The sequence below is a fragment of the Balaenoptera acutorostrata genome, chromosome 5, assembly GCF_949987535.1.
Source record: "Balaenoptera acutorostrata chromosome 5, mBalAcu1.1, whole genome shotgun sequence".
NCBI classification, from domain to species: Eukaryota; Metazoa; Chordata; class Mammalia; order Artiodactyla; family Balaenopteridae; genus Balaenoptera; species Balaenoptera acutorostrata.
The window spans coordinates 13,100,018-13,124,023 of NC_080068.1; the positions used below are offsets into that span (position 1 = coordinate 13,100,018).

General features: G+C 32.8%; 1 non-coding gene across 1 annotated transcript; it reads left to right on the forward strand.

Moving 5' to 3' along the window:
- Positions 1-465: 465 nt before the first annotated feature.
- On the forward strand, positions 466-538 carry TRNAG-CCC (transfer RNA glycine (anticodon CCC)). Its single transcript has one exon. It is a non-coding gene; the product is annotated as a tRNA-Gly (tRNA).
- The last annotated feature ends 23,468 nt before the right edge of the window (positions 539-24,006 follow it).

Below are 24,006 nucleotides of genomic sequence, written 5' to 3' on the forward strand. Positions count from 1 at the left end.
TTTTCAAGTCTTCAAAAAACTTTAAATTTGTTTATCTTACTGAGGCACAGAAATTTTATTTTCTGGATCGAATTTCTTTGACATGTATATGTTTTTTCAGTTTTTTTCTAGTTTCTGGCTTGCTTATTTGTTTTCTTGATATTGTGTATTAATTTTTTAAAAATTGAATTGATCTTTATTTGTTTTGATCTATTGGTTTCTACGTCCTATCTAAGAAATAATTACCTGCCCCTCAACCACAAAAATACACTACAATGATTTATTCTAGAAGACCTTTGAATTTAGCTTTTGTGTTTGGGGCTATTATCTATCACAAACTAATTTTTGTGTACAATATTAGGTAGCATTAGAGCTTTTTGGTTTCTTGTTTTTTAACATATTAATAATCAGGCGCCATTTTTTTGGAAAGACTATCCATTCTCCATTGATTTACTCTGCTGCAAAAATCAGTGGACTGTGGGGACTTCCCTGGTGGTCCAGTGGCTAAGATTCTGCACTCCCAATGCAGGGGGCCCAGGTTCGATCCCTGGTCAGGGAACTAGATCCCACGTGCCACAACTAAAAGTTCGCATGCTGCAACTAAAAGATCCCACGTGCCACAACTAAAGATCCCACATGCCACGACTAAAAGATCCCGCATGCTGCAATGAAGATCCCGCGTGCTGCAACTAAGACCTGGTGCAGCCAAATAAATAAATATTTTTTTACAAAATCAATGGACTGTGTAAGTGAGAGTTTATTTCTGGACTTGCTCTTGTTTTCCATTGATTATTTGTCTATCATTACACCAATACAACACTACCTAGATTGTTGTAGTTATAGTTGCATGGTAATTTTTGAAGTCAGTCAGTTTGAGCCCTCCAAATTTTTTCCTTTTTTCCAAGACTGTCTTGGCTATTCTAGGCTTTTAGTATTTTATTATAAATTTTAGAAGAATTTTATCTATGTCTATAAAAAAGACTTCTGTATTTATAATTGTAATGGTGGTAAATTTTAGATTGATTTGTGGGAGATTTAATATCTAATCTTCCAAACTATGAATATGGTATATGTTTTTCATTTAGATCTTAAATTTTTCTCAGCCATAGTTTATAGTTTTTGTTGTATAGATTTGCATATTGTTTGTTAAGTTTATTCTTTAATATTTTGTATTTTACACTGTTATAATGAAATTGTTTTAAGTTTATTTTTCAATTTTTTTTCTATTGTGTAGGAATACAATTGATTTTTTTAATTGACCATGAATTCTGAGACCTCACTAAACTCTTAATAGCTTTAGTAATTTGTCATTGTTGTTGTTTCCTTAGGCTTTTCTACATAAATATCACTTCATCTGTGAAGAGGGACATTTTCTCTTCTTTTCTGATTTCATGATTTTTATTTCTTTTTCTTAAAAGTAACACTGGTATAACTAGTGGTATAGTATTTCCAGTTGACTGTTGAATCTTCCAAGAGAGATTATATACCCTTGGTTTGTCCTGGATCTTAGAGGGAATGCGTCTGATGTGATAATAGCTATAGGACTTTTAAGCGCTGAAAAAAAAAGATATTTTGATTTCTTAACACCCAATACCTCAGAATATGTCTTTATTTGGAAATAGGGTCATTGAAGGTGCAATTAGTTAAGATGAGGTCAGAGAGTAATGGAGTGTGCTCCTAATCCAATATAACTGATGTCCTTGTTAGAAGATAGCCATATGACACACACAGGAAGAACGCTTTGTGAAGAAGAAAGCAGAGATTGGAGTTAAGCAATTGAAAGCCAAGGAATGTCAAAGACTGCTGGCAAACCACCAGAAAGCTGCAAGAGGCAAGGAAGATTGTCTTTATGGGTTTCAGAGGGAACATGACCTGGACAGCACATCGGTTTCAGACCTCTAGCCTCCAGAACTGTAAGACAATAAATTTCTGTTTACCATCCCAGAACATAATGACTCAAAGCAATAATTATTTATTATTGTTCACAAGCTTATGGATCAGCTGGGCAGTTGTTATGATCTGGTTCAGTCTCAGCTGATTTTATTCGTGTTTGTTCATGTTTCTTTGGTCAACTGGCAAATGAACTGGGAGCTGGCCAGGTTCAGGATGGCCTTATTCACATGTATAGTAGCTGACTGACTGTCAGCTGTGGTGGCAGAGTCACTTTTCTTATCCAAACACCTATCTCAAGCTTGTTAACAAGATGATGGCAGGTTTTCAAAAGAGAGAACAGATTAGCACAAGGCCTCTTGAGTTTAGTTTCACACCTTGAATGACATCACTTTTCCAGATTTAATTCTACAATTAAATCACAGCTAAAACTCATCAATCACTAACCCCAATTCCTAAACTCTAGGGGTTTTGGATGGATATAGTTAAAAATTTAAGATGAGGGCCTCTGTTTGTTTTTGGCTATGACAGAATAAGTGGTATTAGACTTGCCCTCCTTTGAAAAACAGATATAAAACTGGTCATATATATGAAGCAAATTTCTTCACACATTGAAAAATAGGCCAATTGGTTACCTGTTAGCTGTAGCAACAGGGTAACTTTTATAATCCAGGAGCCTAGCTCATGCTTGTTAACATTGTGATATTAAGTTTCATGCTGCCATAAAGATGCAATTTCTGCTTTTCCTGGACCAATGCTATCAAGCTCACTATTCTTTACTCACTCTTCAGATGAATATGATTTTTGTGCATCCCAAGAAGTCCAAAGTTTTGGGTTGTTCCATGTAACAGTACCATGATGCTTTTCTCCTATAAAGCTTGATTACTGATATATATATAAGCTTGAATTCAAATTTCTGAATGTGGCACACTAAGTAAACACACTGACTTTTATACTGACTTGATTTGCAAGGCCAATGGAAGCCTTCACCTTAACTTTTCAACAGCTTTAGCCTCAGAAGAGAATTTTATATTTAATAACTTTGGAGAAAGAAGAGAATTTTATATTTAACAACTTCGCATACCTTTTTAAGTACCTACATCCTGCATGTTGAAAATTAATTTCTCTCTGGTTTTTTGTGTCTGCTTCCTCGCTGTAGATCTTTCAAAAATCATTTTCTTAACAACAACAGCAGATCTATGGTTCTTAATTTTGAACAGAATTGCTTTCTTCTGGCCATCACAGAATCAAAAACCTAATTCAGGTTTATATTAATTCTCTTGGGGATTGGATTCCATTTTAGTAAACGATAATTACTTTATGCAACAAAACAACCCTGAGATTAGTGAATATCAGGAATGGTAACCAGCTGGTAAGGAGTTTCAGGGTGTGGCCTTGAATAATCTAATGCCTGCCAACTTTGGTTCTCCTTAGGGTTAAATCTGGCTATTGAAAAAGAATAAAACCCAAATACGTAAAGAGGTATTTTTCTTACCAATAGAAAGGAACAAATGTTAAAAGACAATAGTAAAATTATAATATATACACAATAAGCAGGTAAGGGATACACACAAAAAAATTAGATTTAAAATATGATCTTAAAAACAATAATTATGAGGGGAGGAGAGTAAATACGTAGGGTTTTAAAATACATTTGAAATTAAGAGATCAGCAACCTAAAACAATCATGGATACTTATAGACAGCTGTAGAAAAACTTCACAGTAATCACAAACCAAAACTATAATAGATAAACACACAAAAAGAAAAAGGTATCCAACATAACACTAAAGATAGTCATCAAATCAGAAGAAAAGAGAACAAAAGAAGAAGAGGAAAAAGACCTACAAAAACAAATTCAAAACCATTAACAAAATAGCAATAAGAACATACATATCAATAATTACCTTACATGTAAATGACTAAATGCTCCAACCAAAAGACATAGAGTGGACGAATGGATACAAAAACAAGACTGGTAAGTATGCTGCCTACAATAGACTCACTTCAGATCTAGAGACACCCACAGACTGAAAGTGAAGGAATGGAAAAAGGTATTCCATGCAAATGGAAATCAAAAGAAAGACAAAGTAGCAATACTTATATCAGACAAAATAGACTGTAAAATGAAGATTGTTATAAGAGACTAAGAAAGACATTACATGATGATGAAGGGATCAATCCAAGAAGAAGGTATTACAATTGTAAACATATATGTACTGAACATAGGAGCACCTCAGTATATAAGGCAAATATTAACAGACATAAAAGTAGAAATCAAAGGTAACAGAGTAATAGTAGGGGACTTTAACACCCTACTTACATCAATGGACAGATCAGTCATTACAAAACTTCCAACAAACAAAAGCCCAGGACCAGATGGCTTCACAGGTGAAATCTACCAAACATTTAAAGAAGAGCTAACATCTATCCTTCCGAAACTATTTCAAAAAATTGCAGAGGAAGGAACATTTCTGAACTCATTCTATGAGGCCAGAATCACTCTGATACCAAAACTAGACCAAGACATCAAAAAAAAGAACATAGACCAATATCACTGATGAACATAGACACAAAAATCCTCAACGAAATACTAGCAAAGTGACTCCAACAATACAGTGAAAGGATTATATACCATGATTAAGTGGGATTTATCCCAGAGATGAAAGGAGTTTTCAATATCTACATGTCAATCAATGTGATACACCACATCAACAAATTGAAGAAGAAAAACCATATGATCATCTCTGTAGATGCAGAAAAAGCTTTTTATAAAATTCAACATCCATTTATGGTAAAAAAAAAAAAAAAAAAAAAAAGCTCTCCAGAAAGTGAGGATAGAGGGAATATACCTCAACATAATAAAGGCCAGGGAATTCCCTGTTGGTCCAGTGGTTAGGACTCTACACTTCCACTCCAGGGGGCATGGGTTTTATTCCTCATCGAAGAACTAAGATCCCACATGCTGTAAGTGGCCAATAAATAAATAAATAAATAAATAAATAAATAAGTAAATGCCATATATGACAAATGCATAGCTAACTCAATTTTGAAAAGTTGAGAGTATTTCCTCTAAGATCAGGAAAAAAACAAGGGTGCCCACTCTCATCACACTGGTGAAAGAAACTGAAGACAACACAAACAGATGGAAAGATATATTATGTTCTTGGATTGGAAGAATCAATATTGCTAAAATGACCATATTAACTAAGGCAATCTACAGATTTAATGCAATCCCTATCAAAATACCAAGGCCATTTTCCACAGAACTAGAATAAATAATTTAAAATTTGTATGGAAACACAAAAGGCCCCAAATAGCTAAAACAATCTTGAGAAAGAAGAAAAGAGCTGGAGGAATCATGCTTCCTGACTTCAGACTATACTACAAAGCTACAGTAATCAAAACAGTATGGTACTGGCACAAAAACAGACACATAGGTCAATGGAACAGGATAGAGAGCTCAGAAATAATCCCATGCACTTATGGTCAATTAATTATGACAAAGGAGTCAAGAATACTTTTAAAACTTGTGATTCACTATATTGTACACCTGTAACATATAATATTGTACAGCAACTATACTTCAATTAAAAAAAAGAATAGGACAAATAAACTCTTGCTTTTATTTAATTTTATCTGTTAAATATTTCAAAGATACGTAAGATTCCTCTTCTGCTATTTTCTTCTAACCATGAGTGATTTAAATAATGAAGTTCAATGTTTGATCATTATGTAAGTATCTCTGACATGAGAAATATTGGGTAGGTATACAGATAGTTCTTACTTTTGTGAATTGCAATGGGATTCAACTTATTTGGGTATGTAGAAATGAAATCTATGCTATCCCACCACTAGTGAATTAATACAAATTAGAAATTTGTTTTTGTATTTTATGGTATTACTATTGGGTGGATAACTTTCTCAGTAGTAAATAATCTGTATTGCTTTGACTCTTAACTTTCAGGGTATTAGTGCCCAATAACAAATAGAAGCTGGTACTTGGGAATACTGAATAAATTCAATTAACATTTTTAATACCTAAAACTGCAAGTAAAAAGAGAACTTATACAGTTAATATTTTAGCACCTCTTTTCTTATCTGAAAGAACTTGATTAGTATTTTTCTGTTTCTGGTATATACTCATTCTTAATTAATATAGAGCTTTAACTATGTGAAAAAGTAACTCTAATCCTTTCCTTGAATAAAATTTTAGTACAGGAAAAATATTTCTATGCTATAAAAAATAATTGTTGTGATTCCACTAACTGAAGATAATAAGAGGATCACTACGTCTTATGAAAATTCAACTTCAACTTTTATTTTAAATTGCAGTTATATTAGTTTTTAAGTGTGTTGAAAATATTTAAGTAGCATCATTACTTTCTTTTTCAAAGAGTGAAAATAAAAATTCTAAAGTCTTATTAAAATTGAGGTAAGACCAAAGAAGCCTCTTAGGTAAAAGAGGAAAGGGAAAGTAAAAAAAAAAAAAAAAAAAAAGCAAGACTTTACAGGTGAAGTAAGCAATCCTGTGTGTGTGCGCGTGTGTGTGAGAGAGAGAGAGACAGAGACAGAGAGTTTGTGAGCATCACACCTTAGGGATTATTCTATCCCCCACTATGAAGCAACATAAAAGAGGTATAACAGAACTTCCTACTTCTGACATACAATATTTTACTCCCAAATATTCCAAATAAGAAAGTAAGGCCCTGAATTTTATAGATTACAAAAATATTTAATAATGCTATCTTAGATACTATGTGGAATCCTAATGACCTCTTTATACAAAAAAAGAAGATAAAGACAAATGTCCAGGTTGCATCTGAAGTTTCTTGACAAAGATACAATGTCCCCTTTACCAAAGACTTTCTTTACCCTATAGCTTGCAGGTATGAAATACAAATCTCAGCCTTTTTGTCACTGATGATTCCACAAATATAACTGATAGGAAACCTCTCTGTTCCTCCTAGGGAAAGCAGAGGCTTCAATTTATTTTAATCATAAAGTTGATATCTTGGTCTCTGTCTTTCAACAAAGATTTAAGTCTTCAGAATAATAAAGAGATAAATAGTGAAATATCATCAATATTACTCATTACTTAACAGAAAAAATTTCTAAAACTTATATGAATTTGGTGCCCTACAAAAACTTTTTAAAAAAAGATTTGTAATATACCACTTTACCTAGATTTTAAAGATATTTTGTTTGTCCAGGTAAGTAATAGTATTTTTTATGCCTTGAGATGTTCATTATTATACTTTTTGATAATCACACTATAAACAGCTTGATTATTCATTTTATTAATAACTTTTATCTTCTTTTACCTTTGAAAAAGATTATTTTATGAATCAATTGTCATTCTGTACACATTCATTTATTAAATTTATTAAATACTAGTTGTGACTTTACCTTTCTATTCTGTGAAACATGTAAACAGCAGACTCTTTCTTCAACTGGAGGGGATAGAAGAAAAATGTATCTTCCATCACAGGGAATTTGTTCATTGCATGCTAAAATTTACTTTGATTATGCATCTCAACTGTGGATGCCACTTCTTTGATCTGTAGCATCTGGTCAAAAATATGATAAGAAATGCCTGAAGTTCTTCCTGTAGTTTTTGCGTGCCATTATTTATTGGCCTGAAAGATCATAAAAAAGATCAGTGTTATTACCTAAATAGTAGTATCTGCAAACATTTAAGAAATATTTCTTCCTTATTTAGCAAATACCTCAATTTAAACCATCTGAGTCAAAATGAAAAACATTCAAATTTTAGTAAAGAAAAGTTTTATAAGCAAGGTAGACAAAAAGGTCATAATTAGAATATCATTTAAGAGATCATTTTTCAAACTGAATAATGTTTGTTATTTTTAACCTATATTTAAAAGTACATTTCAGTTTATTCCACATAAATCAGTACAAGTGGCTAGAATATCCTGTTTTATAAGGCTATAGGGACATTTCCCTGTGAGATTTGGAGATGTTTGCTTGGAAATTTAGTCCTTCCAGTGGGGAAAATGATTTCTCCTTTACCATGGTTACTGAAGAAAATATCATCCTTATTAAATTTAGTTTTAAAACCATTAGAAATAATTTATAATGTTAGTTGTTTCCTTCTCATCATATCATCAGAACTAATGATTTTTTCTTAATATATGATAGAAATTCTGTGCAAAAAGAAAATGTCAACTATAATTGATGCTGTTAGTCATGGTAAAAATATGGATCCAAATTCTAAGAAGAACAAATTATGCTTAATGCATCAAAGCATGATTTTTCAGGCAGGATATAACATTTTTATTCATTAGGTGTTTTGATGACAAGGGGTTTTTCAATTAAGGCATGGAAAAACTTAAGCCTGCACAACTATGAAGATATGAATGCATGATCATAGTTGAAAACATATATTCATTTGGTGATAATAAACATGTAATAAGACTTTTCCAAGTTGCCTTTTCTGAAGCCCAGTAAATTCTCTATGTGGTAATCGTGAGTAGGGCAGAATGTGCTCCTTTAACTCAATACTTACTTCCACAGGCCTGAAATCCTTGACAAAGTTCATTATTTCAAAAGGTGTGTGGAGGATTAATGACTTGAATTGCAATAAAATTGGAAGATGGCTAACACTAACTTCCTTTTTTCTGATGACTTTGGGGACTGGTGCTCAATTAAAGTAGAAAAAGAAATGTGAAGGATTTATTCATTGAGAACATATTAATAGACTCAGTAAAGATGTGAGAGTTTTTAAACCTCTTTAATGAAAGGATTTCTTTGTTTTATTAAATGTTTATTTCTTTTGTTGTGGCTTTATGTTGGGGAAAGTGGGGAGGATAGTGATTGTTTCTAGAAGAGTCAAATGTTTTCTAGAAAATTCAATAGCCTTTGTTGAAGTGCCGTTTCTAGTCAATTAAAAGTAGAAAATTTGATCAAATTAAGTAAATATGGAAGATATATAAATCAAGATTAGTGAAGGAAAAAGATCAATCATTCAAACGTACATTAGAAGCAATGTTTGTTGATCTAGTTGGAATGTGCCAGTTGGTTGTTGGATGAACTTGGCATTTTATTCACGCTCAAGCTTTTGAAATATTACAATGAAGAATAAGACATGAGTTTTTATGCACTACACATTATTTTTAAAGTCAGGTTTCTTAAGGCATAATTCATATGTAAATAAATCCACTCTTTCTAGGTGCCCAGTTTGATGAGTTTTTACAAATCCATACAATCCTATGATCACCCTGTGATTTATAATAAGAAATACATATTTGGTCTTTGATGCCATTCCTGGCACAGAGCTCCTAAAACCCCTGGACTTTCTTGTATTAAGAGCTATAAAGTTGTCTTTTATTATGTTAATGGTGACATTTGGAAAGCCCTTAGGTTCCTCTAGAATAGTGGCTGGTTGCCAGGGGAACCAGCCAGCTGATTAGAGGGTTGGAACTTTCAGTAACCACCCACCTCAACCTCTAGAGGTTGAATCAATTGCCTGTGGTCAATGATTTAATCAATCAAGACCCTGTTCAGAAGCCTCCATAAAAACCCAAAAGGTAGAGTTTGGAGAACTTCCGGATTAATGAACTCATGGAGATTTGGGGAGAGGGCATGAAAGCGCCACATAATTTCCCTGTACCTTGTCCTATGCATCTCTTCCATCTGGCTTTTCCTGAGTTATATCCCTTTATAATAAACTGGTGATCTAATCAGTAGACTCTTCCTCTGAGTTCTGTGAGCTGCTCTAGCAAATTAATCAAACCGGAGGAGTGGGATCTCAGGAACCGTCTGATTTTAACCAGTTTATCACTAGTACAGATAACAACCTGGGCTTGCAACTGGCATCTGAAATATGTGTGTGTGTTGGGGGGTGCTGGGGGCAGTCTTGAGGACTGAACCCTTATCCTATGGAATCTGATGTTATCTCCCCATAGATAGTGTCAGGATTGAGTTGAATTATAGGACACCCAGCTGGTGTCCTGAGAATTGCTTGTTGGTGTGGGGAGCCTCCTCTCCCACACTAGAATTGGTACCAGACATTTATACCCCATTGAGAAAGAACATTTCTATCGACCTCAAAAGATCCCATATGCCACTTTGTAGATACTTACCTCCTATCATTCCCAGTCTCTGGAAACCGCTGATCTGATTTCTTTTATAGTTTTATCTTTTCTTGAATGTCAACAGATCATACAGTATATAGCCTTCTCTGTATGGCTTCTTTCCCTTTGCATATGCTTTTGAGATTTTTCCATACTGTTGCATGTATCAGGAGTTTGTTCCTTTTTATCCATGAATAGCATTTTATTATATGAATATACAACACTTGGTTTAGCTATTCACTGGTTTTTGGATATTTGAGTTGTTTCCAGCTTTGATCAGTTACATATAAAGTAGCTATAAATATCCATATACAACTCTAATTTTGAACATGTGTTTTTATTTCTCTTGAGTAACTACATAATGAGATTACTATGTCTAATGGAAATTGTATGTTTAACTTTACAAGAAACTGATAAACTGCTTGCAAAGTGGCTATACCACTCTACCTTCCTACCACCAATATATGGAATTTCCACTTGTTCCACAACCTTACTAGCATTTTCTATGGCCTTTGGTTTTTAAAATTTGAGCCATTCTCATAGGTATGTAGAAATATCTAATTGTTGTTTTAACTTGCATTTCCCTAATGACCAATAATATTTAATATATTTTCAGTGTTTATTTGCCATTCATCTCTTTGGTAAAGTGTCTCTAAATATCTTGTCCTTTTTTAAAAATTACTAGGCTTTATTTTTTAGACCAGTTTTAGTATCATCACAAAACTGAGCAGAAAGTACAGAGAATTCCCATATATTCCCTACCCCACACATGCACAGCCTCTCTCACAATCAACATCCTATACCACAATGGTATATTTATTACAATACATGAACCTACACAGCACTATCACCTAAAGTACATAGTTTACACGAGGGTTCACTCTTAGTGTTGTACATTTTATGGGTTTGACAAATATATAATGTATCAACCATTATAGTATCATACAGAATAGTTTCACTGCCCTAAAAGTCCTCTGGGTGCCCCTATTCATCCTTCCCTCCCACCTACCCCCTGGCAACCACTGTTATTTAACTGTCTCCATAGTTTCCCCGTTTCCAGAATGTCATATAGTTGGGATCATACAGTATGTATTATATTGGCTTCTTTTCATATTGGCTTCTTTCACTTACTAATATTCATTTAAGTTTCCTCCATGTCTTTTCATGGCTTGACATCACATTTCTTTTTAGCGCTGAATAATATTCCAACGGCTGGATGAACCACAATTTATTTATCCATTCACCTACTGAAGGACATCTTGGTTGCTTCTAAATTTTGACAATTATGAATAAAGCTGCTGTAAACATCTATGTGAAGGTTTTTGTGTAGACTTAAGTTTACAACTTAGGCAAGGAGCATGATTGCTGGAGCCTATGGTGACAGTATGTTTAGTTTTTTTAAGAAACCACCAAACTGTCTTCCAAAGTGGCTGTGCCATTGTGCATTCCCACCAGCAATTACTAAGACTTCCTGTTGCTCCACATACTCACCATCATTTGCCATTATCAATGTTCCAGTTTTGGACATTCTAATAGGTGTGTTGTGGTATCTCATTGTTTTAATTTGCATTTTCCTAATGACATATGATGTGGGACATCTTTTCATGTGCTTATTTGCCATCTGTGTGTCTTCTTTGTTAAGTTGTCTGTTAAGGTCTTTGGTCCATTTTTTTTAATTGGGTAGATTTTTTTTATTATTATTATTGAGTTGTAAGAGTTGTATTTTTTTAGATAACTGTCCATTATAAAATGTGTCTTTTGCAAATCTTTCCTCCTAGTCTGTGACTTGTCTTCTAATTATTTTGAAGTTGTCCTTCACAGAGCATACATTTTTTAACTTTAATGAAGTTTAATTCATATATTATTTCTTTCATGGATTGTGCCTTTGGTGTTGCATCTAAAAAGGCATCACCATACCCAAGGTGATGTAGATTTTCTCCTATGTTATCTTCTAGGAATTTTATAGTTTCATGTTTTACATTTAGGTCTATGATCCATGTTGAATTAATATGAAGCATGAACAGTCTGTATCTACATTCATTTTTTTTGCATGTAGATGTCCAGTTGTCCCAGCAACATTTCTTGAAGAGACTGCCTTTGCTTTGTTTTACTTCCTTTGCTCCTTTGTTAAAGACCAATTGGCTATATTTATGGGGGTCTATTTCTGGGCTTTTATTCTGTTCCATTATATACTTTTTCTGTTCTTTCATCCATACCACATGGTCTTGATTACTGTAGCTTTATAGTAAATCTTACAGTTGTGTAATGTCAGTCCTCCAAATTTGTTCTTCTCCTTCAATGCTATTTTGACTATTCTGGATCTTTTTGTCTTCACATAAACTTTAGAATTATTTTGTCAATATTTTCAAAATAACTTACTGAGATTTTGATTGGGATTGCACTGAACTTATAGATTAAGTTGGGAAAAACTGACATCTTTATGGTATTGAGTCTTCCTATCCATAAACATGGATATATCTTCATTTGTTTAGTCCTCTTTGATTTCTTCAATCATTGTTTATAGTTCTTATAGATCTTATAGATTTTAAAAAAATTATAGTTAATGTTTCATTTTTTGAAGTGCTTATTTAAGTGGTACTGTGTTTGAATTTCAAATTCTGCTTGTTTATTGCTGGTATATAAGAAAGTGATTGACTTTTGTATATTAACCTCGTAACCTGCAATCATACTATATAGATGCTGATTAGTTCCAGGCTGTTTTCTCATGATTCCTTTAGATTTTCTACATAGAAAATCACGTTATTTGAGAAAAAAGTTTTATTTATTCCTTCTCAATCTCTATAACTTTTATTTCCTTTTCTTGTCTTGTTGCATTAGCTAGAACTTTTGGTATGATTTTGAAAAGAAGTGATGAGAGGAGATATCCTTGTTGTTTTGCCTTATCTTAGCAGCTTCTAGTTTTTGACCATTAAGTATGATGTCAGCTCTAGTGTTTTTGTAGATGTTCTCTATCAGGTTGAGGAAGTTCTCCTCAATTCCTAATTTGCTAAGAGTTCTTATCATTAATCGGTATTAGATTTCATCATATTTTGTACATTTAAAAAGTTGGGTTGTTAGCTTCAATTAGAAGAGGTGTTTTTATATTCAGGACACAAGTTCTTTGTCAGATTGTTGTTTGGTAACTATTTTCTCTTAGATGTGACTCGCCTTTTAATTTTAACACTGCCTTTCAAAGAGTACAGAATTTTAATTTTATTGCAGTATTTTTTGTTTGTTTCTTTCAAAGTTTGTGTTCTTTGTGTTCTAAGGAATCTTTGCATACCCCAAGCTCACAAATATTTTATTTTCCAAAATTTTCTTCTAGAAGTTTTGTATATTTAGTTGCATAAACTCTTTTGCATAGATTTTTTTACACAATGCAAGATAAAAGTTGGGTTCATTTTTTTGAATATGGATGTCCAAATTTTCCAGCATTATTTATTGATAAAACTATCCCATCTCCAATGAGTTATCTTAGCATCTTTTCAAATGAATTGAAAATTTATGTATAGGTTGAATTCTAGACTCTAATATGTTTCATTGATTTATGTGTCTATTCTTATTTCAGTAACACACTGTCTTGATGACTGCAGCTTTGTAGGAAGTCTTGTAATTATGCCAAGTGAGAGTTTTCAAATTTATGCTTGTTTTCCAAAGTTTTTTTGTTTCCTACATAAATTTTAGTTATCAGCTTTAATTTTGTTTAGAATAACAGTGCTTTTATAAATCAATTTGGAGAGAATTGTAATCTTAAGTATGTTGAATTCTTTGATCCATGAACACAATATATATCTCTATGTATTTACATCTTCCTTAATTTCTCTCTCATGTAGTTTTCATAGTAAAAGTCCTGTACATACTTAATTAGCTTTATACATAATTAGTTCATGTTTTTAATGCTGTTGTAAATTATATATTTGATTTTGCAATTGCCCTTTTATAGAATTACAATTGATTTTTGTATATTGACTTTATATACAACAACCTTATTAATAGCTCTAATAGCCATTCTGTAGATACTTGGTGATTATTTACTGAGATAGTCATGTTGTCTGTGAATAAATAAGTTTTATGTCTTCCTTTGCAAACTGTATGTATTTATTTCTTTTTCTTGCCTTATTGCACAGTTTAGATCCTCTAAAACCCTGTTAAATATAAGTGAGAAGAGTAGATACCCTGCTTCTTTGCAATGTTTGGGGGAAAGCATTAAGTCTTTGACCACTAAGTGTGATGTTAGATGTAGGATTTTTCATAGGTGACTTTGATAAGGGTGAGGAAGTTCTAATCTATTTATTCATGCTTGGTTAGAGTTTTTCTAAAAAATGGATGTTGATTTATTTCAACTTACATCATATAATGCAATTATCATGTATTTCTTTTTTTTTTTTGCCTATTGCTTTTGTGCATTACATTGGTTGATTTCGACTGATGAACTGCTTCAAGTTTGGAGAAATGCTACTTGGTTCTGATGTATAATATTTTTGTGTATATTGCTGGGTTTGCTTTGCTACTATTTTGTTAAGGATTTTTGTGTGTACTTTTAAAAAAAAATTATTGAAGTATAATTGATTTACAACGTTGTATTGGTTTCAGGTGTACAGCAAAGTTATTCAATATACATATACATATATGTGTGTACTTTCATAAGGGATAGTGATTTATAGTTATTTCCCCCTTGTATTTGTTTGTTTGTTTGTTTGGATATTGAGGTACAGCTGACCTCATGAAATGAATGGGTATGTATTTTCTCCTCTTCTGTGTCCTTGGGAAGAGTTGATCTTAGTTCTTAAATCTTTGGTATAATTTATCATCAATTAGATGATGAAGCAGTAGCTTCTATTGATTATGGATAGATCTGCGTTGAACTCTAGAACTATAGTTGTCAGCTTATGTGCTTTTCTTTTTAGTTCTATCAATTTTCATTTAATGTATTTTGAAGTACTGTTGTCCAATTCATACAAATTTGGGTTTGTTGTGCCTTCTCAAATAATCCTGATTTTATCATGTAATGTTATTTATCATTGGTTTATAGTCCTTGTTCTGAAGCCTACACTTTCTGATAGTAATATAACCAATTCAGCTTTCTTTTTATTAATGTTTGCATGATATAGCTTTTTCAATTCTTCTTTTTAACCCAGCTACAGTCATATATTTAAAGGGGGTTTCTTATAGGAAGCATATAAGTTGTCTTGCTTTTTTTATCCAAACTGACAATTTCAACCTTTATATTTAATCATTTATCTGTAATTTAACCATTAACTCTATTTCTGGCTTGTTAGTTGTATATGTTTTTAAATTGTTTTATTGATTGCTTTTTGGTTTACAATATGATGTTTAAGTTATCACAATATATCTTAAAAAAATATCACACACTATGCTTTAATTTCCTGTTTCCTATCTTTTGTGCTATTTTTGTTATACATTTTGCTTCTACATTGTTTATAAATCTTATAATGCCTTGCTATTACTTTTACGTTAAAAAGTCGACTGTCTTTAAAGGGATTACAAAAGAGAAAAATGCATCTTTTATATTTATTCTCTATTTACTACTCTGGTTCTTTTTCTTTCTGTCTATAAATCCAAATTTCAATCTGTATCATCTTCATCCTAATAATCTATCTCTAAAATTTCTTACAGGGGAGGTCTTATGGAAATAAATTATCAGCTTTTTTTCTGAAATGTCTTTATTTCATCTTCATTTTTGAAGGATATTTTTGCTGGGTTTAGTGTTCTAATTGAAGGATTCATTTTTCTCTTTTAGTACATTACAGGTGTCACTCCATTGTCTTCTGGCTTGCACAGTTTTGATGGGAAGTATGCTGTAATTTTTATCTTTGTTCCTCTGTATGCAAAGTTTCCTTTTTTTTCCCCCCCTGGTTGCCTTCAAGATTGGCTCTTAACTTTTGTTTTTTAACAGTTTAATTATGATGTGTTTGCTTATGTTTTGTATGTCTTTAATATCTTGCTTGGAATTCCCTGAGATTCTTGGCTCTTTGGTTTATTGTATTTCATTTATTTAGAAATTTATCCTTCATGATCTTTTCTAGTATTTTTTCTTCCCCTTTCTTTTTATTTTCCTCTATAAATAAAAGCACACACATGTTAGACCATTTGATATTGTCCCACAGCTCCTGGATGTTCTGCTCTATTTTTTAAAATTCATTTTTCTTTTTATGTTTCATTTTGTACAATTTAAATCAACCTACTATTAAGTTTACAAATTTCTTCCTCAGATGTGTCAAGAGCATCACAGAAATTCTTCATCCTGATAGCATGTGTTTTTTGGGAGTGGGATTTTATTTTACTCATATTAATAGTTTCCATCTTTCTGTTGAAATTTCTCATCTGTTCACGTATGTTCTTTACCTTTACCACTACATCCTTTAACACATTAAAGTATAGTTATTATAAAGGCCCTGACTGATAGTTTAAACATCTTGGTAATATCTCAATCTGCTTCTCTGAGTGCGTTATCTCTGGAAAATGACTTTTTTTCTTGCTATTTTGTTTGTCATATAATTTTAGAATGTATACTGCACATTGTCAAGTGAAGAACAGTAGAGTCTGAGATCAAGAGTATTTATAGCTGGAAATGAACACAACTCTTTTTCTGTTACAATGACAGTAAATGATTCAGTTGGGTTTGGGTTTTGTTGTTGACATTGTTACCTTCAAGTTACTTCAGTGATGGGCTGCCTAAATCATGTGCCTGGGGTGAGCCCCGTGGTGCTAGAGGGTTTTTTTCAGTTTTTCTGCTTCCACCTCAGCTTTCAGAATGTGTTGCATGACTATGCTAAATAGTGGGTCTCTCTTCACATTCTTTTCTCTCTACCAGTGGTAGTCTTCTATTGCTTATTACTCAGTTCTAGGCTCATGGTAGGGGCAAGGAGTAGGTTTTTGGTTCTTCTGGTGAAAGCTCAATTGGAGACAGCATCTGTGTCCCTGAGGGTCAGGAAGGGGGTCTTGGTATTATTCTTGTTTCTCTCATCTCAATGATAGTCATATTCACACTTGTATTCATAGAGGTTATTAAACAGGAGAGATAATTTTGCTCCTCCTTGCTCCCAGCAATAGCATATCTCTGCTTTATATAGGCACAGGATTGTGACCCATAAAGACTTTCTTATCTGAACCTTAGTGGCAGACAATTTTGATTCTATCTCTTTCCCAGAAGCAGTGATCTTTTCTTGGTTTCTGATGTCAGAAAGCAGAGCTACTAACCCTTCTCCAGAAACTGATGAGTTTTGCTTCTACACAAGCACTGGATCTTTGCCTGGTCCCCATTACAATACAGTTTGTTGTCCCTTCCTCAGCAGCTTGAAGCATTTTTCTTCCTAATGAGGAGAGCCCAGGCAAGTGGACCATATTTTGAGACTGTTCCGTCTCCACTATGCCTGTAGAAGTTATGGGGTATTTCTGGTATCCTGCCCTGCTCTCATTCTTTCCCATGAGCCCCTATGCAGATTCATAGAAAAGAACTTATGAGTGAGTGCACACCACCTTGTGTCTGATGCTCCCAGTTATTCTAAAGTTTTATGCTACCCCAAATTTACCCTTTAGGATTTTATGAAAATTTTTGTTGATTTCTTCTTACCTGCTACACCAAATTTTTCCTCTCTGCTCTGCCAAAGTGAAGCAGGTTTGTGTCCTGTCTCACGTTAGAGGTGCTTGCCACTCTTTGGAACTTAGTTTATTTTGTTGTCTCACCACCTCAGCTCTCTGATGGGTTCAAGGAAGGTTACATTTTTATAGATCATCCAATACTTTCTTATTGTTAGGATCAGAGCAATGTTTTCCTTTGGCTTTGTACATCCTAAGCAGAAATGGAAATCTATAAAACATTTGAAAAAGAAAACATGTTTATTGTCGAGTGGTATATTTTCCTTCATCATTAAAGTTCAAATTATAGCACAAGAAGTTCCTATTATAGCACAAAACAGAATCACTCCCCAGATATGATAAACCAGCCTACCAATCTGCAATCTAGCTAATATAACCATCCACAAACAGAGGAGGAAAAAAACAAACAAAATTATTTTTGGAAAATAGAAATGGATTGCAACAGTATAACAAAGAATGTTCATTCTGTGCATAAAAAGCGGGAAATTGGCAGTTATATAAGTTTGAAAGAGTCTCGGTTAAATAAAGGTTAATAATTTGTTACCTAGAAACCTCTTCATGTTTTTAATATCGATATGTTAATGTACACTCTAGATCTCTAAGAAGAAAAATCTATTTAGCATTTTGCAATCTTACACAGCCACTAAATCTCTCTCTCTCTTTTTTTTTTTTCAAGAACAAAGTATTCCATAGAGCACAATGTAGGAAATGCTGGTTCAGATATTTCTAACTGCATAGGCATTAAAAATTTTTGTAAGATTGTTTCATTTTCACAACTTTGATGCTGTGTCTGATTCTTTATGGTTTAACTCCATCTTGATGAAATTTTTAAAAATGTGATAAAGCAGCATAGTGTAAAAACAAGAATGAAACAAAGTGTTGACAATATGACTAATTTTATATTAGCAAACTTTAGACAAATTCTGTAATATCTAATATAAAATTTAGTTTTATCCCCCCTGCATTCTCTTTAGTCATATAAAACATAAATCAAGTTAAATTTGGGCAGAGATTCATGTTTGGGCTTCTGTTGCTGAGATAATTATTTATTGTCATCTTCCAAAGAACCCTTTCAAAACATCTTTCCTCTTTTCCACACCACGAGATAACCCCTTCTGTGTTGTAAACAATGGGACTGATAAATAGATGAAATGATCTTATGAACAGACTACTTTGATACCTCAGTAATCTGTTTATTCTGCAATGAGTCAAGATGCTCTTGTCTTAACGCTGCCTGAATTATATTCCACAATGTTTAAAATTTTTCATTTTATCCTTTCATTCACTTATTAGTTAATTCATTTATTCGTAATTAATTAAATATTTAGATTTGCCATCAATTTGCAGGGCTAACAAGGAATAAAGAATATATTGTATTTGAGTCTGTACTGATTATGTACTCTACCCACTAAGAAGTGAAATTAAATGTTTATAGAGTTTTATCACTACTTTGAAAACTACCGTAAAGCCAGTATGTGTGTGTGTGTAAATGACTGAATATTGACCAAACTTTTGTTTCTCTATTTAAATTTTTGCCCATGATATCTGCTATAAAATACAATCTATTTTAAGCTAAAATATATAGTTTATTATCTGCAGCATATTTCACAAACACACTTTGTATCTGAGCTACTTCTTTGCCTAGAGAAATATGTTTCAAAAGAAATAGTTAATTTCAGAATTAAAATGGTTAATCATGGGACGATAATAAAATCTGATTTTTAAGGGTCAAATAATAATTGATTTATTATAGTTGACATCATGCATTTCTTTTTGCTTTTGACTTATTTGTTAGACATTTGTTTCAAATGGTATGCCACACCAGAAGGATCAATCATATAATTTATAGACAATTTCTATATTCCATGGCCAAGTGAAATTGCTTAACTCAAGATGTATAAAATATTATTTTTCTGTAGAAAAAGGAAATAGCAAAATAAGCCTCATTTTAAAAACTTTAATATTTATACCAAAAATTTGAATGATGTAATATTTCACAGTGTTCTAATTACCCCTTAACATAGGATTGAGTGGCATATTATTAAAGCTTGTTCTATTGACATTTAATTCCTAAGCAACTGATAAAATCAAAGAAGATGTGAATAAAGCAGATATAAGAGCATGATAATAGATACTTATTATTCCTGAAAGCTTTAGAAGAAATAAAACTTCAGAAAATCAAGTTACCTGAAAAAGGATCACTTAAAATATCAAGTTTACTTAAATATAGGAATTTGATTAATATGGGTTAATTATACTATGGTAAACTGTGAAGTATTGAGACATTTTAAAAAGTAAGCTGATTAAATCTACATCAAGCATGGCTGCCATCTGGTGGGGACAGGATATAATGTAGTGAGGGGCCAATCTCAGTAAAGTGCCCCTGTTGGGTTGCAAGTCGTCATTTGACCTCCATCTACCAATTGCTTGGTGTTTAATATTAATATTCCACTTAAAATTCCACATCAACATCCAGACCGAAGAGATAAGAGGTCTAAACTAAAAGAGGTCCACCAATATATATAACTGAATTCTTGCTACTAAAAGTTCAATATCATGGCTAATGTATGGACAGTGGAAAAGCTATGAAATTCAAAGTTTTGACTTGAATTAACTTTAATAATAGATGAGTCTGGTAAAGTGCTTATATTAAAAAAAATCAATCAATCTAGTTGCAGAATTTGGTTGGAATTTATATCACATTGAGTTAGAAGAAAATATGACATTGCTCTGAAAGGGCAGCTTTACAGATTTAGGGAAAGCTTTGAAAGGGAGGAAGGAATTAAGAGCTTAATGTTGAGGGAAGAAAGGAAGAAAGGAAGGAAGGAAGAAAGGGAGGGAGGAAGGAAGGGGTTATTGCCTATCACCAAGGATAAGATTTGCACTAGTGTTATGGGTATAACAGTTTGACAGAGTAGAAAGTGATGAGTCAGTGCCAGGTTGACCTAAAAAAAAAAAAAAAGACATAGTATACCCAATGTGAATATGTTATATAGGAATATGCGTTATAATGATTAACTTGAAGCATATTTAAAAGTAAAAAAAATGTGTTTTCTAAGCTCAAGTCTTTCAACAAATTATCAGTACAACTTCTAGGACTCAATTTCCCATCCTTTTCTAGAAAACCAGGCATTGAATAACAGAGGCCGTAATTCCCATTGAGCTCTGAACTTTTTTGATCTATGAAGTATAAAAGTTGCCTTTTCAGCCTCTCAAACAAACAAATTCCTTTTTCACTTGTGCAAATGAACATGTCAATTATAATTTTATGGTTATAAGTTTTTACTGCCTACATATATAGGTAGTCAGCTATTGCTCTTTTATAGTTTTGCTTTCATATTCATGCTAAAGTTATAAATACTTAGAATCTTTTGTGTGCCTATCTGTATTTATAATACTAATGATACAATTATAGCGCATTAGAAATAATGATCAAAATGCATTATATTCCATTTTTTTCTCTGCTATTCTTTTCAAGTTAACTTTTCTTCTAATTTTTAATTAGGCTATCTCATAAATTTACAGATTTTTATACTAAAACACAATAAATCTCTTGAGTCATTGAATATTATTGAAGAGTTCTTTAAACTTGACTAATGTGCATTGACTTACTGCTGTTACAACATCCTGTGAGCAGTTAATTTTTAAAGTTTAGACATTGGTATTAGTATTTTTTAAAAGTGAAAATGAAAAATTTATACATTCCAAGGATTTTCATTACATTGCTTTCTTCACACACAGTATATTGTAACAATTAAAGGAGACTGTAATTTAACTGCATGTCCCTTCAACAATGCAAATTAATATTCTTCCCAAATTATTTTCCCATAAAAAAATAATCATTATACTTTGCATCTTAAAGCTACTAAGATTATCTACCATTTCTTCAAATTATTGATATTCACATCACAACTAATGGTTGAAGTGACAATCTTCACATAGGAAGAATAAATTCATAAATCATAGTTCACTTAAATTTTTATTCCAAAAATTAATCATTGGTTATAAAACTTTAGTGAACAAAAGCTGTTTTTTCCCCAAAATATGTTATAATGTCACAGTTTTGAATTTCAGTGCAGCAAGCTATTTCTATATGATAATGCATGAATTACAGCTAAGTAGCCTTCATTAGACTAACAGATGTACTTCATTAAAAGCCTATATAAAAGTATAGCCAATGAATTTGTTATTTTTTTTTCTCCTGGAATGTAACGTCTAACTTACACATTAAAAGTCTAACTATTATATCACAATATACAATTTTCTAAAATAGAAAATATAGCTTACACAAAAATTTAAAATGTTTTAAAACTTATATTCCATAAAAAAACCATTAATTATAACTCATTGGACATAGATATTATTTGGATAGAGGATTTTGGAATAATGAAAATGTTTTGTTCATAATACACTAGAACAGATTTCCAAGAGAGAAGATAGTATGAATTGTCTAAATTTAGCTATGCCCAGCAATGACATTTATTAAGCAAGGACTGGGCTAGCTAATGTTCTGAAGTTCCTTCCCATTCTCTGATTCTAAGATATTAGTGTTCTTTCTATGTTAATGGTTACTTCACAAGTTTTTTCTTGATTGAGCATATAGTGACTCATCAATTTTTAAAATACCCTTGTGAATAATATAATAGAAGCCAGCTATGGGGGAGATAAATCTGTTTTTTTCAAAGACTTCATTATCTGTAACAACAAAATATGATCCATGAAATCGCCACAGAACCCTTGAAGAAGTAAAATGATACCAACAACATCAATAAAATCAATATTGAATCAACGTGTACTAATGGAAAAAAAATAAAGGAATGATGAAAATTGAGAGGAATTAATCAGTGATGGCTTTTTGGAAGCATGGATTTATGCCAAATTCAGACGGAAGTGATGAATTAATTTCAGGTCAACCAAGGGGCTCTATGTAAAATGATGCAGTGAATAAAATAAGAATAAGCTATGGTCCTCACCCTCAAGGCATCAGTGGTCTAGTTTAGAAGTCGTCCTGTCTGACTAAATCAAAGGTAGAGTGCGCTATGAGAACACAGAAGGAAGATGGATTTATTCTATATGATTCCATATTAAAGGATTGGATATGACATCATGGGAAAAATGTGAACTCAGCCTTGAAGTGCCTGAGGAGAGCGGTTGGGAGGATGAATAGATGCCTTCCAACAGGATTATTAGCCTAAGTAACAATATGGCAGCACAGCATTTTCTAGAATGTTCAGGGAAAAAATACACAAGGTGAATGAAAGAAGCCATTTCACAGAAGTGATATACAATTATGTTTGGAGAAATAATAGCCTAATTCACCAGACTAGAGAGAAGGGCTCAAGTGAGAGTGTAAGAAGAAAAGAGGTGGGCCATATTTGGAGATGAGGGAGGGCTCTGAAAGGTTGAGGAGTTTGACATCCATACATGCCACGTGGCAACATTCCCCAAAGATTCCAATTATAATTGAAATAATATTGGGCCCATGTATACCTGGCCTCCACTACTCACTTGGTTGTGTTAACAAATCTCCATTCTGAAATGAGGCCAGACTGGATGTAAGTTAACCATGAGAAGAAAGGAAGTCACAATCCTAAGGATTTTCTTTTAAGGAGTATGCTTGCAGAAAATCCTTTCATTCTGGTATTGGGAGGCTGTCATTCAGTACTTTCTCAGCTCTTTCCATGGAGAAGCAACCAACTTCCTCATTCTGCATTTATATACACAGGTCTGTGGACAAGCTAGTCAATGTAATGTTTTTATCAAATGTTTCACTGAAGCATGCATTTCTGTTTCATTTAATTATTACATGTTTAAAATTTCAAGATCTTCTTTATCCTTGCTCTCTCCTGATTACCTAAAAAATACACTGGAGACAGAAAAAAAAATCACTGTATAAAAGGTAATTAGCACGTCCTCTCCTTTTTATAACTTTATAATTGAAATCTCATTAAAAGCTTTTTAGGTCTCTTTTTCCCTTAGTGACCAGGTGTCCCTAATTTGTTCTTAAGCAATGTGACTAATTCCAGGCAAAGACTAGAAAAAGTCTGATACCTGTTGGAGAATAGCAATAGCAAGGTTTAATAATTGGGGTGGTTTTTTTCGGTTGCCTTTAACCTCGTTAAAAAAAAAAAAAAAAAAAAAAAGGCGACAACGTCTTTTCTCTCAGAGTCCTGCCTTTTTCTCAGTCCCGGTTGAAGATTCCAAGGGAAATGAGAGCACTGTTTTGTTTCTCCCTTGTATTGCAGATAGGGGGAGGAGGTGGTTATTAGAGAGAAGCTCTTCCTCTCTCGGTTTCCCCCTGTCTCCGCCTGACAGCACCGCTCTCTCGCGGGCTCGCTCGTTCTCCTAGGTGATCCATTTCTAGGCAACGTGGGTCTAGTGCTGAAGCTGCCAGGCTCGCTCCTTGCTCGCTTCCTGCATCC